A 13,922-nucleotide genomic window follows, 5' to 3' on the forward strand; every position below is an offset into this window, starting at 1 on the left:
GTTTGAAGGCTGGTAGAAACTTTCTTTTTGTATATAGGTTAGCTTACATCATGCTTTCCCATGTATTTTTGCTATGTTAATGCTAGAATTTGCATGGTGTAGCATTTCACCTCATCAGGTGTCAGATCCTACCACTGCCTCAGTTTCTTTCCTTCTGTAGCCAAACAAGCCACAACTGGTGCTTTGTGTTTACTCTTCCTTTCAGGGTCTGGTTCATTAAAATACAGTTAACTCAAAGCTAGACTCTCCCTTGGCAGTCCATTACACCCTCCTGGAATCTTAATTCCCTCGAAGAGATTTTGCTCTTGTCCCTCGCTGCAGATAGACTTTTCCCTCTGGATGCCCTGGAGGTGCTTCCCTGCTGGCCCCTCTTCTCTTTGCCCTCATATCCTGGTACCAGGTGCCAACTCTTCCTTTCCCCAGTCTTTTGTAACCCCAGTCTCTCCCTCTCTAATGGAGCAGGCTCCTGCTTATAAGGATGCTGCAATCACATGGTGCCTCATTACCTGACCTAATCACTGACCCAAGCCCAAATCCATAAACTGGGATTATTTGTAGTTGTTGTCTGTACATCCTAAAACTCAGTATTGCTTGGGCACACTCCAGGCAAACATGGGTAAGGGGTACAATATTCAAACTCACTTAAGTGTCTTAGATACCTAAGTTCCATTTTAAAAAGTGACTTAGGCCCCTTCAGGTGAGATTTTCAAAGGCATTTAGGTCTCTAAAAGTACAGATGGGCACATAGTGGGATTTTTAAAAGGACCCAAACAGGGTATGTCCTTAATTCCCCTTGAAATCAATGAGACAGACACCTAAGGGATCAGGTCCTACTGATAAGATAGGTGGGAGAACACCTAATTTGAGACTCTGGCTTTGGAGCAACCCTGGGTACCCCTTGGAAATGTCACATGGTGTCAGGACTTCGGCACTTTTGTGCATATCCGCTGGTGCAAACTTAGTTGTCTGGGTGATTTAGGAGCCTAGCGGTTAGCTGAGTGACAGTTTTAAGACTGCCAGTAGGGCCGAGATGTTGGATTTCACAAATAATGAAAAAGCTGATAAGAGTTTCAATTGATAAAGAATTAAAGTATAGGATTGTAATTAATGCCAATTGACATGGTTTTATAGAAAATAGGTCTTGGGAAACAAATCTGATTTTATTCTTTGATGAGATTATAACTTTGGTTGATAATGGTCACTGTGTAGATATAATCTACTTAAGCTTTTGTAAGACATTTGCTTTAGTACTGCACGACACTCTGATTAAAAATTAGAACTAGATAATACCAATAAAGTACATGTTAAATGGATTCAGGACTGGCTAACAGAGAGCTCAAAGTAGTTATCAAAGGGAAATCATTGAATATGGGCATTTCTGTTGGGGTTCCGCAAGGATTGATACTATTCAACATTTTCAGCAGTGATCCGGAAATCAATATAAAACTACTGCTGGTAAAATTTGGCAGAGTGGTAAATAATTATGAGAATAGGGCAGTCAGACAGAGAGATCCGGATAGTTTGGTAACCTGGGCACATTCAAATAAAATGCATTTTACTACAGTCAAATTCAAAGTTACACATGTAGGAACAAGGAACGCAGACCATACATGTGTGGACTGTAAAATTACGGAGCTGTGACTCTTAAAAGGATTATGGGTCATAATGGAAAAGCAACTCAACATGCAAAGTTGTGGCGAAAAGAGCGAATGAAATCATTGGAAGTATAAAAGAGGGAGCAGTGAGTAGGAGCAGAAAGTGATTTTATTTCTCTATATGGCATTTGTGAGACCTGTGCTGGGATACTGTATACAGTTCTGGTTCCCAGCATTTAAAAAGGATGTTAAAAAACTGAAGAGGGTGCAGAAAAAAACAAAAAAATTATTCCTGGGCTAGAGGAAATGTTTTATGGTGAGAGACTTAAAGAGCTCAATCTCTTTAGTCTAGCAAAAAGAAGACTGAGAGGTGACTTGATTACAGTGTATGAATACCTTCACACAAAGAAAATACAAGATACTAAAGGACTTTTTGATCTCCTGTGTAAAGGTGTAACAAATTACAATGGTTGGAAGCTGAAGCCAGACTAGTTCAAATTAGAAATAAGGCACAAATATCTAACTTTGAGAGTGATTAATCATTGGAACAAACTACCCAGGGAAGTGGTGGATTCTCCATCTCTTGATGTCTTTAGTCAGACAAGTTATTGGGCATCATACAGGGATAACTGGATGAAATGTAATGATCTGTGATATATAGGAGGTCAGATTAGGTCCTTTCTAGCCTTAAACTCTATGAATCTATGAGAGTTTGTCATGCAAGATGCTGAGGAAAAAATTGTCAATGACCGGAACAAGGCCTATTTAGAGATTAATGCTCTATATACCATGACCAATTCCCAAAGCCATCCAGTTCCCCCCCGCTCCAACATTAAAGATCAAATTCAGCCTTTGGTTGAATACACTGCTCCCATTGATTTCAAAATGAAGCAGACATAAATCTGAAGAAGTCCGTAGGAATTGCACCTGAGGGCAGAAGGCAGTCCTAGCTTGAAAAGAGAATTTTTTAAAAAATCACCCTTTTTGTTTTATCATTTTCTGCCTAACAGTGGATTTTTCCCTAAAGAAATAATTTCAGATACATAGATGAAAGGAAGCAAACCACAACCTGAAGCAATTGGATTACGGTGTCTGAAGTCCCCTTCACGGATTGCTATTGCTTTAAAGGGGATGAAGACAAAATATACTTTTATTTAAAAAGATGTGAGGAGTTAGTGAAAAATACCATCTTACCTGTCACTGTTGTCAGCAAGGTGCCATCAGTGTTGTTATTATCTCTTTGCTTTAAATGATATGTTGATATGAAAAAATATATTGCTGATTCCTGAGCTGGAAAAGAGGAGGTGGTATTTGACTGAAGGCAAAAAAACTCCCAAGAAGAAGTATAATAATAATTATGTGGCAAACTGTCAACCTGTAGCTCAGTGGCCAAAGAACATATCTGATGATTATGAAGAGATGTTTACACCTACTAGGTAAAGAAGAAACTAAAGAGGAAGAAGAATAAAATGTAATGCTAGAACAAGTTCAGTGTCTATACATTTTGATTTGCAAATACTATACTAATCTTCACAAGTCCTATTGATTTTACCCAATTCATAAGAGATGCCTACTCTTCAAGGTATTCTACTTTTTGCTTGTCAAAAATATATGGCCATATACAAACATGGGATGATATTTTAATGGTATTTTAAATACAGCTATGTATCATCTCTATATTTTTTAAATGTAATGTTCTATGTGCAGAACGTATCCTAAAAGCATACCATCTTAGAGGACAGCTATGTAAACATTCAGTCACCCTTTCTAGCATACTTAGAGGAGAATACTCCCCAGCCAGTAAGTCAGAATCTTTAGCCAGGTTCTTCTAATATCTACATGATCCTGAATAAATAGTGTACGGTATGGTATGTTAATGTTCTCTTGTAACTTTGCTTTAATAAAAAGTTTCTAAATAAACAAATAAGTCACTCAGTTCTGCAACAAGGAAAATATATTTTGAGAACAGGAAACAAGACTGGGTTACTGAGGCATTTTCAAAGATGCATGCCATCTTACTTACAATCTCTCTTCGAATCCTTAGAGAGATCCACCCCTTGCTTTTCTTTTCAGTCTCCTAGTGAGCAATCCTGACAGCTTTAATTGTCTCCCTCTTCTTGGCAGGGATTCTCAAAGTGGTGTTTTCAAATTGAAGTCACCGTGTGATTATTCTTGGCTAAAACTGTTGAATCAAAAAGTACAAAACAGCTCAGCATGTTTTACCGTAGTCTGTGTACTATATCTGCAATGAAGCTGCATTGAATACGCACACTGAGATGTGTAATGGAATAATTTTTTCACTTGGGGGGAGGGGCAAGAGGGAACAGATATTTTCTGACTTACTTCTTTTTTTCTCCTGCCACTGATTTGTAGGCTCTTGATTTTGGTGATGGGACCAGCATGAGGAACAGCAACAATTACCCTCTGCTATGAAAGAAAAACATCTTTCTTAAAACTTCATAGATAGAATGTGGGCCTTGAGGGATAATAAATCCCTAGTGATAACAAGGAACAAAATTGTGCAACACACCTCTTTTACTATTGTGCTTTAGAGAGAAACAGTCTAAATACATGGAAGTTGAGGAACTGTGACTTTAGAATAGGAGGTGATTACTTACTTCTGTTGTTGGAAAGGGGCAAACCTGAGGTAAGATGAAAAGGATTCTATTGAAAATAAGGAAGAATATTGGTTCTCCTCACCAACCTGAAGTGGTATGGCAGATGGTCTGTCAGTAAGAAAATCTGAAATAAAAACAAAGGTGCTGGAGTGCACATATAAATGTCCTTGAGAAAAAGTGTCTCAGATGGAACTGAGAATAACCCACTTGGATTTAGAGGGAACAGCAAATAAAATAATTAATTCTTCAGGTTCAAGGATCTAGGTGAGATCCATATAGCACTTGAAACATTTCTAGTATTCTGAATGGGCACAAATAAAGGATGGAAGGATTCCCAGAATGGCTACAAAATTAGAAGGTAAATTGTAACATACAGGTAGGGGACGAGGGAGCCATGACATATATGGAGTTGAAGAGGGAAGGAGAGTAGTGCCTTATACAAACCTGGGAAGTGATTTGGGTTTACATGGCTATGAGTGTTTGAGAGTATTCTTATTTGTTCTGAACCAGTTTGCACATCTCTAGTCATCTATTTAGGCTCCTACGTAAGAACTGATTTTCCAAAAGTGCTGAGAACCCAGTAGCTACCAATGTGACACTTCTGGATGAAATAACACAACCAAAGTGCTGAGTTCTTCTGATAATCAGACCAAAGAATCTTACTCATAATACCAAATAAGCTAGGTGAGCCTAGCTCCCCCTGCTGGGTTACTGTTGAAAGTCTGGAATTGATTTAGGGAGTCACAATCTGTTATTGCAGTGATGAGGAGTAACCAGAAATTAATAACTACAGTCTAGTATTCTGTTGGAGTTTGTTTTAAGGGATATTTGTATTGTGTAATCTTGTGCTCAAAGAAATAGGTTTGCAGTTTTGGTTTTCTGAAACAAGAAACCATTTATTTAAAAAAAATAGGACAGTAGATAGTGTGTGGCCTCAGCAGAGAATCAGGTTGCCTGACTGTCCTAGGAATAAAACATAATTGGCCTGATACATTGCGCTTTTTAAAAGATAAACCTTGTTAACATATCTTTATCATTTAGATAACACTTTTATAATACATCAGGCAAAATGGAGTACACAGCTTCTCATGATCAGGACTTGAGACAATACATAAGGAGGGTGTCATAGTTCCTGAGGTAACTGTACCTCTGACCCCTCCTGGACTCTGTAAGGGAACCCCACTTAAGTCTCAGACCTCTAGCCATTACCTTTCTTGGGGCAGGATCCTGCAACCCTCTCCCTCCAGACTGGGGAATTAGTCTGCAGACTCCTGCAGATTGCCTCACAAGGTATAACTAGTTCAGCACGTACAATCCTGTTGTCTCCTGGGCAATGACAGGGTTCACCGGTAACCAGCCAGCTTCCATATAGCCAGAACAAAATCATCACAGAAAAAACATGTCATAAAAACAACAAACAGCGTGTACACACATCTTGTTTAGCAGATAGTTACCCATCTTCCACACAGAGACCTGGGTAGGTTTTAAAGTTCTTCAGATCCTTTCTGCAGGGCCTGTCTCTCTTGATCACAGTCTCGTGTCATTTCTGTATTGAAGGTGAGTGACTACTCTCCCACATATACGATCTCAAGTCCTTTGCATTCTTAGGCATCTTGAAATGGTCAACCCAGGATATGGTATTTCCCCAAGGGGTAAAATGTCAAAAGGACTTGTATCCTGCCTGGATTTTTTTCAGGACTGGGGATTTGCATTAATTACATCCCACTGACTTTAGGTCCTGCAGGAGACATCTTTTGTTCATCCATTGATCCAGGAATACAAGCCACAGCATGCCCACAAAGATCTATATAACATTTATAGTATAGATAAAATAGTCTTTGAATATTCCATGTTTCCAAAGCATCTGTCCCAAAGGGCTTTAACGATGCTGAGACTATTTCTGAAGGTGGATGATTGTGAGGTTGGTCCAACATAAAATATAGCCTCAAAAATATGCTCTAAAAGGAGTCTGTGAGAGCCAGTGGATAGGGCAGTGGTCTGCAAACTAGGTTCTATTCTTGGCCCTATCACTGGACTACACTGTGACCTTCTACAAGATGTTTCAGCTCCTGAATCAGCCTCCCTCTAATAGAATGATAATACTCGCCTTTATAACATGCTTGGATATCTGAAAGTGCTACGATGTGTTAAGTGCTATTAATCACTGAGATTGGGACCTTAAATTCCTTTTTTTAATAAATGGCTCAAAAAATACCTTAACTCCTCAGGGTTTACAAATATGATCAAACAACAACCCCTAAAAAAAGTCAGTTCTAGAGGTAAAAACAGCAACCACCAAGATAACTAGTGAAGATGCATAACTGTTTCCCTTCCGCTTTATTTCAGTAAAGCTATTTATTTATTACAGATCTTTTGCACTGTCACCGCTTTTACGAGGGACTCTCCTGATCAGCAGTCATTTCCTGAAGAGAGCGATGGATTCTATGCAGGGATTAAGGTAATGCAGATGTCCTTGATGTACTGCTCTTATCCAGCATGTCACTGAAGAATATTTGAATATTAACCAACATACTCTGGAACACAATACACAAGAAAATAGGACTTGATGATCATAATTAATGTAGCTTCTACATGCCCAGTAAGAAAATGTCTTAATAAATTAGATGCCATTCTGTAAGCCTTTCTAAAGCATTCACGGTAGTGTCCAGGTGCTGACACTGTCAGAACATAAAAAGTATGCAAAAGTGCTTCATGCACCTTCTAGCATATGGCCAGATGCATTCCAGTGACTATGTACAAAGTTAGGAGTGCCAGACCTATGTGCAGTGGATCTAATCTACCTGAATTTCAGAAAAGCGTTTGATATTGTTCTAGTTAAATTGGAGTAGATGGTGATTAATATGAGAATTAAAAGGTGAGTAAGGAACTGGCTAAAGGAGAGACTACAATGGGACATGCTGAAAGGTGAACTATCAGGCTTCAAGGATGTTACTAGTGGAGTTCCTCAGGGACTGGTCTTGAGACCAATCTTCATTAACATTTTCTTTAATGACCTTGGCACAAAAAAGTGGCAATGCATTAATAAAATTTGCAGAGGACACTAAATTGAGAAGTATTGCCAATACAAAGAAGGATTGTAACACAATACAGGAAGATTTGGCTGATCTTGAATACTGGAGTGATGGAAATGGGACAACTTTTAATAGTGTGAAGTGCAGGGTCATGCACTTTGGGACTAAACATCAAGAATTTTTGCAATAAACTGAAGACTTATCAGTTAGAAGAGACAGAAGAGAAAGATTTGGGGGTATTGGCTGATCACAGGATGACTATGAGCCACTAGTGTGACGTGGTCACTGGTGAGACCTTATCTGGAATACTGCATGCAGTCCTGGTCTTCCATGTTTAAGAAAGATGAATTTCAACTGGAACAGGTGCAGAGACGGGCTACTAGGATGATCGGAAGAATGGAGAAACTACTTTATGAGAGGAGACTTAAGAAGGTTGGCTTGTTTAGCCTCACAAAATGAAGGCTGAATGGAAAAATATTGCTCTCTATAAATACATAAGAAGGATAAACACCAGGGAGGGAAAGGAGTTATTTACATTAAGGGCCAACATTGGCACAAAACTAAATGAATATACACTGGCCACCAACAAGTTTAAACTTGAAATTAGATGAAGGTTTCTAACCATGAGAGAAGTAAAGTTCTGCAACAGCCTTCCAAGAGGAGTAGTGGGGGCAAAAACCTCACCTGTTTCAAGACTGAACTTGATATGTTTATGGAGGAGATGGTATGATTAGGTAGCCTACAATGGCATATGGTCCATCTGCAATGGCTGTTAGCAAATGTCTCCAATGGCTGGTGATGGGACACTAGATGGAGAGGGGTCTGAGTTATTACAGAGAATTCTTTCCCAAGTATCTGGCTAGTGGGGCTTGCCAACATACTCATGATCTAACAGATCACCAAATTTGGGGCTGAGAGGAGTTTTCACTTAGATCAGATTGACAGAGACCCTGCATTTTTCTTTGTTTTTGCCTTCTTCTGTAGCATGGGGCATGACTCCCTTGCTGGTTTGAAATAGAGTAAACGATGGATTCTCTGTAACTTGAAGTCTTTAAGTCAAGATTTGATGACTTAAGTAACTCAGCCAGAGGTTATGGGTCTCTTACAGGATGCATGAGAGTGTCTGCGGCCTGTAATGTGCAGGAGCTCAGACTAGATGATTATGGTGCGCTCTTCTGGCCTTAAAGTCTATGAATTTAAGTCAGAATGTCACTGCATTTAGACCATAAGGATGAGGAGAGAAAAATGAAGTTCTAACAAACACTTATATAAGGTCAAGTGAAGAGACTGAAAAATCATGCTTATGAATAGACTGCCTTATTTAGATTATTTAATTTTGTAAGGTGATTAGATACCACTTTGATGGCTGCAGTATAGAAAATGGATTTGGTAGTTGTTTCCAATCAAAATATTGTTTTCAAATCAATTTTGAATGATCTTTGGTCCAGTGGTCATGTCTTGTAGTACTGCTTTAGTATTCACATTATTTTCTAGGATTTACCTATACTAATTACAGAGAACACTGCAAGTATGCTGGTAATGTTTTTTAGTTATCAAAGGCAAAGTAGGAGCATTTTTATGAGCAACCACTATATAAAGATCCCAGATCTGCCCCTAGACAAATGCACACAGTTCCTCCTGAAGTCAATAGGAGATGATCTAATGTAACCAAAAGCAGAATTCGACCCACAGGTTATCACAAAACACACTTGGATCCTTAGTAGTGAAAAGCATTGTCCTGTATAAATGAAATACATAATTATGCAGAGCCAGATTGTCTCTTGGGCTACACACCCATGCAGGGGCATTAAAGGGAGATAGCCTCAGCTCACACATATGTACTGCCCAGACTTTGGGTTCAGATGGGCAAGGGTAAGAGTGCTGCATACTAGCCACCAGAGCAGATGGGCAAGGAGGGAGTGGGGAGTGGCTGGAGTCTCGGCTTTGCTCTGGAATGCACAAGACAGTAGAGCTATGCTAGCATAGAAGGGGAAATAATCTGCTTCATGTATGAGCCACTAACAGATTCTTTTCCCCTGGTGCAAGAACAGGGAACAAGGAGGGAACTGCACTGAACTGCCCTGCTCCTGGGGCAGTGCATCAGTGTGCCACCTCATCAGGGGCGGCACTTCCATTTAGGCGACCTAGGAGGTCACCTAGGGCACCAGGATTTGGGGGGACAGCATTTTGCCATCCTCAGGGGCAATTTGGCGGCGGGGAGTCCTTCCACGCTCCGGGTCTTAGGTGGCAATTCTGCGGCAGGTCCTTCACTCGCTCCGAGACCTGCCGCTGAAGTGCCCCGAAGACCGGGAGCACGTAAGGACCCCCCTGCCGCAGAATTGCCGCCAACGACCGGGGGTGCGGAAGGACCCCACCTAGGGTGCCAAAAACCCTGGTGCCGCTCCTGCACCTCATATGCAGGGCTTGTGGTACTGTCACACTCTAGCTCATGATCAGTGAAAATATACCTCTCAGTGCACTGTAACAAGTTCTTTTTTTTTAAAGTGATACTGAAAAAAAAATATTCCATGCTATCCTATTGTTTTCAGGCCTTTTTATTTTTTTAAGATTCTTTTCAGACCAGGAAATAAGAAACTGTTGCAGACTACTGATGATAACTGCAAATAGTTTCCTAATTCCTGAACACACTGTAAAAGTTTAATAAGCAATTTTACCTTTTGAAATGAGAGACAATGATTACTTTATCAGAAATTATGATCATGAATTTTTAAGTTTTTTTTGGTTAAAAAGAAAAAAAATTTTAATGTTTCAGAAATAATCAATTTTGTCTTATTTTTCTATCATAATTATCTAAGATTGATCATCTATTTTACTTCCAGTTTACACCAGAGTCATTACAAATTTCAGAGGATGACAAAGAACATGTTTTGACCATTCTAAGGACTGTACCTATTATCTGCCACGGTCACGGTGACAGCTGTAAAATTACTTCAAAGCTGAAAACTGAAGATTCTGGTAAGAGTTTTGTACATTGTAGTTAATTCATTGCGACTATACTTTTTGCAAGTTATTAGTACAATGAATTTAAAGGGAAATTACAACATTTAGATAATGTTGAAAGGTTGAAAAAACTAATATCATGTTAGCTTGTAAAACAAAAGTAGATGAGAAAATCACTCATGGTTTGTTGCCAGAACATTAAGCAATTTCAATAATAGCAACATCATAGTTCATTGTGATTTATTAGAGAAATAATGATAAAAGGATTTTTTAAAAATATTTAGGTTTATAAAATAGCATTAAAAGGTTATGCATCCTGAATTGTTCTAAGTGTCAGAGTCACTTATTGATGGTCACTCTGAACATCATCATCAGATAATTCAAGAGCTGGAACAATAATAAATAAACAAACAATTGAACAGATTTTGCATCTTTTTCTGAATAAATTGTGATTGTATTGAAGTTAGAAACATATGGTTAGGTCCAGTCAGTATCCCAAAGAGCCAATGCTATAAAGCCTCAGTTCTACACACTTGAGGAGTCCAAGTGACTTCAGTGGGACTATTCATCTATGTAACATTATACACATTTTTAAGTCTTTGCACCATCAGGATCTCAAAGACTTTTGGACGGGAAAGAAAATCATGAAACATTTCAGATATTGTTTTGTATCCCATATAACCTAATTTTCCCAGTATCGGTACATACCCCAAGAAGGGTGTGGAAGTTAGGAATTTAGTAGTTTTTCCCTTTTAAAAATATCAAGAATTAGTTCTACATTACATTCCTTTTCTAGAAAATGAAAATATAAAGGGTTTTTTTGTTGTTGTTGGTTTGTTTTCTGGTTTTCATTTCTTTGGGTTTTTTTGGTGGACTGGAACATGACAGAGACAAGGTGGGTGAGGTAATATCTTTTGTTGGACCAATTTCTGTTGATGAAAGAGGCAATCTTTCAAGTTCCACAGAGCTTGTCTTTCTCATATCCTGAGACCAACATGGCAAAAATAACACTGCATTAATTTTTGTGACATACTATTGATTACTTTCTAAGTTATTTGTTTGGGAATGTTAACAAATTTTATCTAAAGAAACATTTTGCTATCGTACTCAGCAAATATTTTTTCCAAGGCCGGAGTGATGTAGTTCTGCTCACATCCTGAAATTATGGATTTTCATTTTCCATTTTCATCACCTAACAACCAAAACCTTTTTCTATCAAGAGACTAATTGTGCTGTCCTCCAGTGTGTGCTGTTCCCTTGAAGTCAATGGCTGTTGCTTTTGGAGACAGGATCACAATCAGGCCCACCACAGCATTTGTCCACCTGTTAAATGTAGCATCTCATCTTAAAAGCTCAAGGCAAAACAACATACAAGCTCTGGGATTTTTTTTTAAATGAAAGAAAGCGTGACTTTTTTTAAACAACCCCTGCTCCACGGGTGAAATCCTGGACCCACTGAAATCAATGGCAACGTTCCCCTAGACTTAAATAAGGCCAGGATTTCACCCCATATCTTTGCCTTCCCCATTTAATCGGCCGCTGACGTATTCATTATATAGAACTTCTCCTAAAACAAAAAGCAAAAAAAAAAATCAATAATCCTCTGCTGAGGTTCAATCTACCACCCCACTCTTTCTTCTCATCCTTTTTTAATCTCCCTGATGTTCAGAAACATTCATTTAAATGAGCTGAAATCCCTCTCCTTTTCCTCTCAATCCTCAGCACAAGCACAGACAACGAAGAGGATAAAAAGGCATTCAAAATGAGAACATAACTCAGTGATCTATGATGACCTGTACCTTGTGGTTTCAGCAGCTGTGTTGGCTTCCATACATGGAGTGGTTTGAATTTGCTAGTGACTTAGTGGTGCACTGTTCCACATATTCCTCTTGGCTGCCTGGCTGTGTCAGCCTACCAAGTGAGCATTCTTTAAACTCACAGGGCCAGATTAGTAAAGGTATTTAGGTGCATAAATATGCAGATAGGCACCTAGTGGAATTTTCAAAAGCACCAGAGGAGATTAGGCACCTTTGAAAATCTGGCCAGTGGCGAATTTATGGGCAGTGAGCTAACAAGACTACAGAAGCTATTCTGCCAAAGTTATTATCTAATACAAACTTGCTTGGCAGGGGCCCACTCCCTTTTCACTGCATGTTTTATCAGTGTCTTAATATTCTAAGGGAGACTGACCAAGAAAGTTTCCAGAAGTAGATTTATTTTCAATGTGTTAATGAACTTGACAAGTTGGTGCTGAGAGATGCAGAGATGGAGATACAACTGTACCAATTAACTAGCCTTGGAAAGAAGCTGTTGCAGAAGTGACAAGTTTCTGTCCCTTTTAATCAACTCATTTATGCAGTTTAAACTAATAACCAACTATTGCCCTTGATTGCTCTACCCTGAGGCTGTTTGTCTGTATGTCATTGGCCCACATATGTTCAACTGAGATGATAAATGTCTATAAACATCTTCTGCTTTATGTATGCATATGTACTTTGCAAGAATGTTTATTCAGTGCTTTAGTTGCATTTGTTTTTTGTTTGAAAGAAAGCTACGGCCTTTTAAATACAGTAAGATTTAAATTGGCCACAATCCTACACATTGGAAATAAAAGCTATTTTAGTTTTTATTCATTTATGCTAAAAGAAATTAAATGACAAACTCTGTGTCGAGTTGAGTCCATTTAACACCACTGTTGTGTTAATTATGTAGGTAATAAGCATTGAGAAAGCCAATTTAAAGCATAGAAATATATCTCTCGGTTTAGAGAATATAATGAATCCAAGGACACAACAGATCCGTTGTTGTGCTGCTTGTTTTATGTGTATCTCTTTTATTTTAACAAGATTATTTTGTTTGATTTTAAACTTCTGTTCTGGGTAGTGAGCAAATCTCACATGGCTACAATGGCAATAACTCTCCTTTATGGAAAGTTTCTGTTTAACTGACTAAAAACACCTTGAAAATGATCCAGAACGTTGCTACACAATTACAAACTGGCCCTTAATGTTTTGATATCAGAAATACTTGTCTATTAAATGCCATAGTTCAATGTGTATAGAATCTATGGGTTTAATCTCAGTCACATGGTATAGGACTTTTCCATAAGGTATGAAATACTGATTATTTGGAAAGATGTTTGAATATTTTTACACCAGCTGAATATAAAGTAAGAAGCAAATCTATGAATTATGAATAATCGCTTTGTTTTTTACCAAATTAATCCAATTCTCAACATTTCTTGTCATACTGTAGGTGTTGGCTCAGACTGCGGAAACTGGCCCCACTGAAGTCAATGGCAAATCTTCTGTTGACTTCAATAGGGTCACGATTTCCCCTTGTGTTCAAAGAAACCACTGGGCTTTTGAATGGATCACTTTGGGCTACATATTTCAAATCCAGAATTGGTGGCTGTTATTACAATCCAATGGCTATTCAGTATCCTCTGTGAAAAAAGTGGTGGTCTCAGAGTAAGACTGCCACCTATCCAGGCTTTCCCAGGATTGTCCTTTATTTTTGTGGTAGCTGTCCCTGAAAACCTGTGAAGTTGCTCAGTACATATTGCCAGCAGCTCAATTTAATGAGCTCAGAAAGATCCTGGATGACCCGGTTTTTGTCCCTCAGAGGCAGCAACCCTGTCTCAGACCAGTTCTTAGTGGCTAAGTGTCTAGATGAAAAAAAACCCACAATAGATGGCATTAACAGGACCCCAGATT

The 13,922-nt window shown here is 38.7% G+C and overlaps 1 pseudogene; it reads left to right on the top strand.

The window, feature by feature from the left end:
* LOC116837364 (von Willebrand factor D and EGF domain-containing protein-like) overlaps positions 1-13,922 on the top strand; it is a 276,210-nt pseudogene that overhangs the window by 120,293 nt on the left and 141,995 nt on the right.

Source organism: Chelonoidis abingdonii, chromosome 10 (assembly GCF_003597395.2).
Source record: "Chelonoidis abingdonii isolate Lonesome George chromosome 10, CheloAbing_2.0, whole genome shotgun sequence".
NCBI lineage: Eukaryota > Metazoa > Chordata > Testudines > Testudinidae > Chelonoidis > Chelonoidis abingdonii.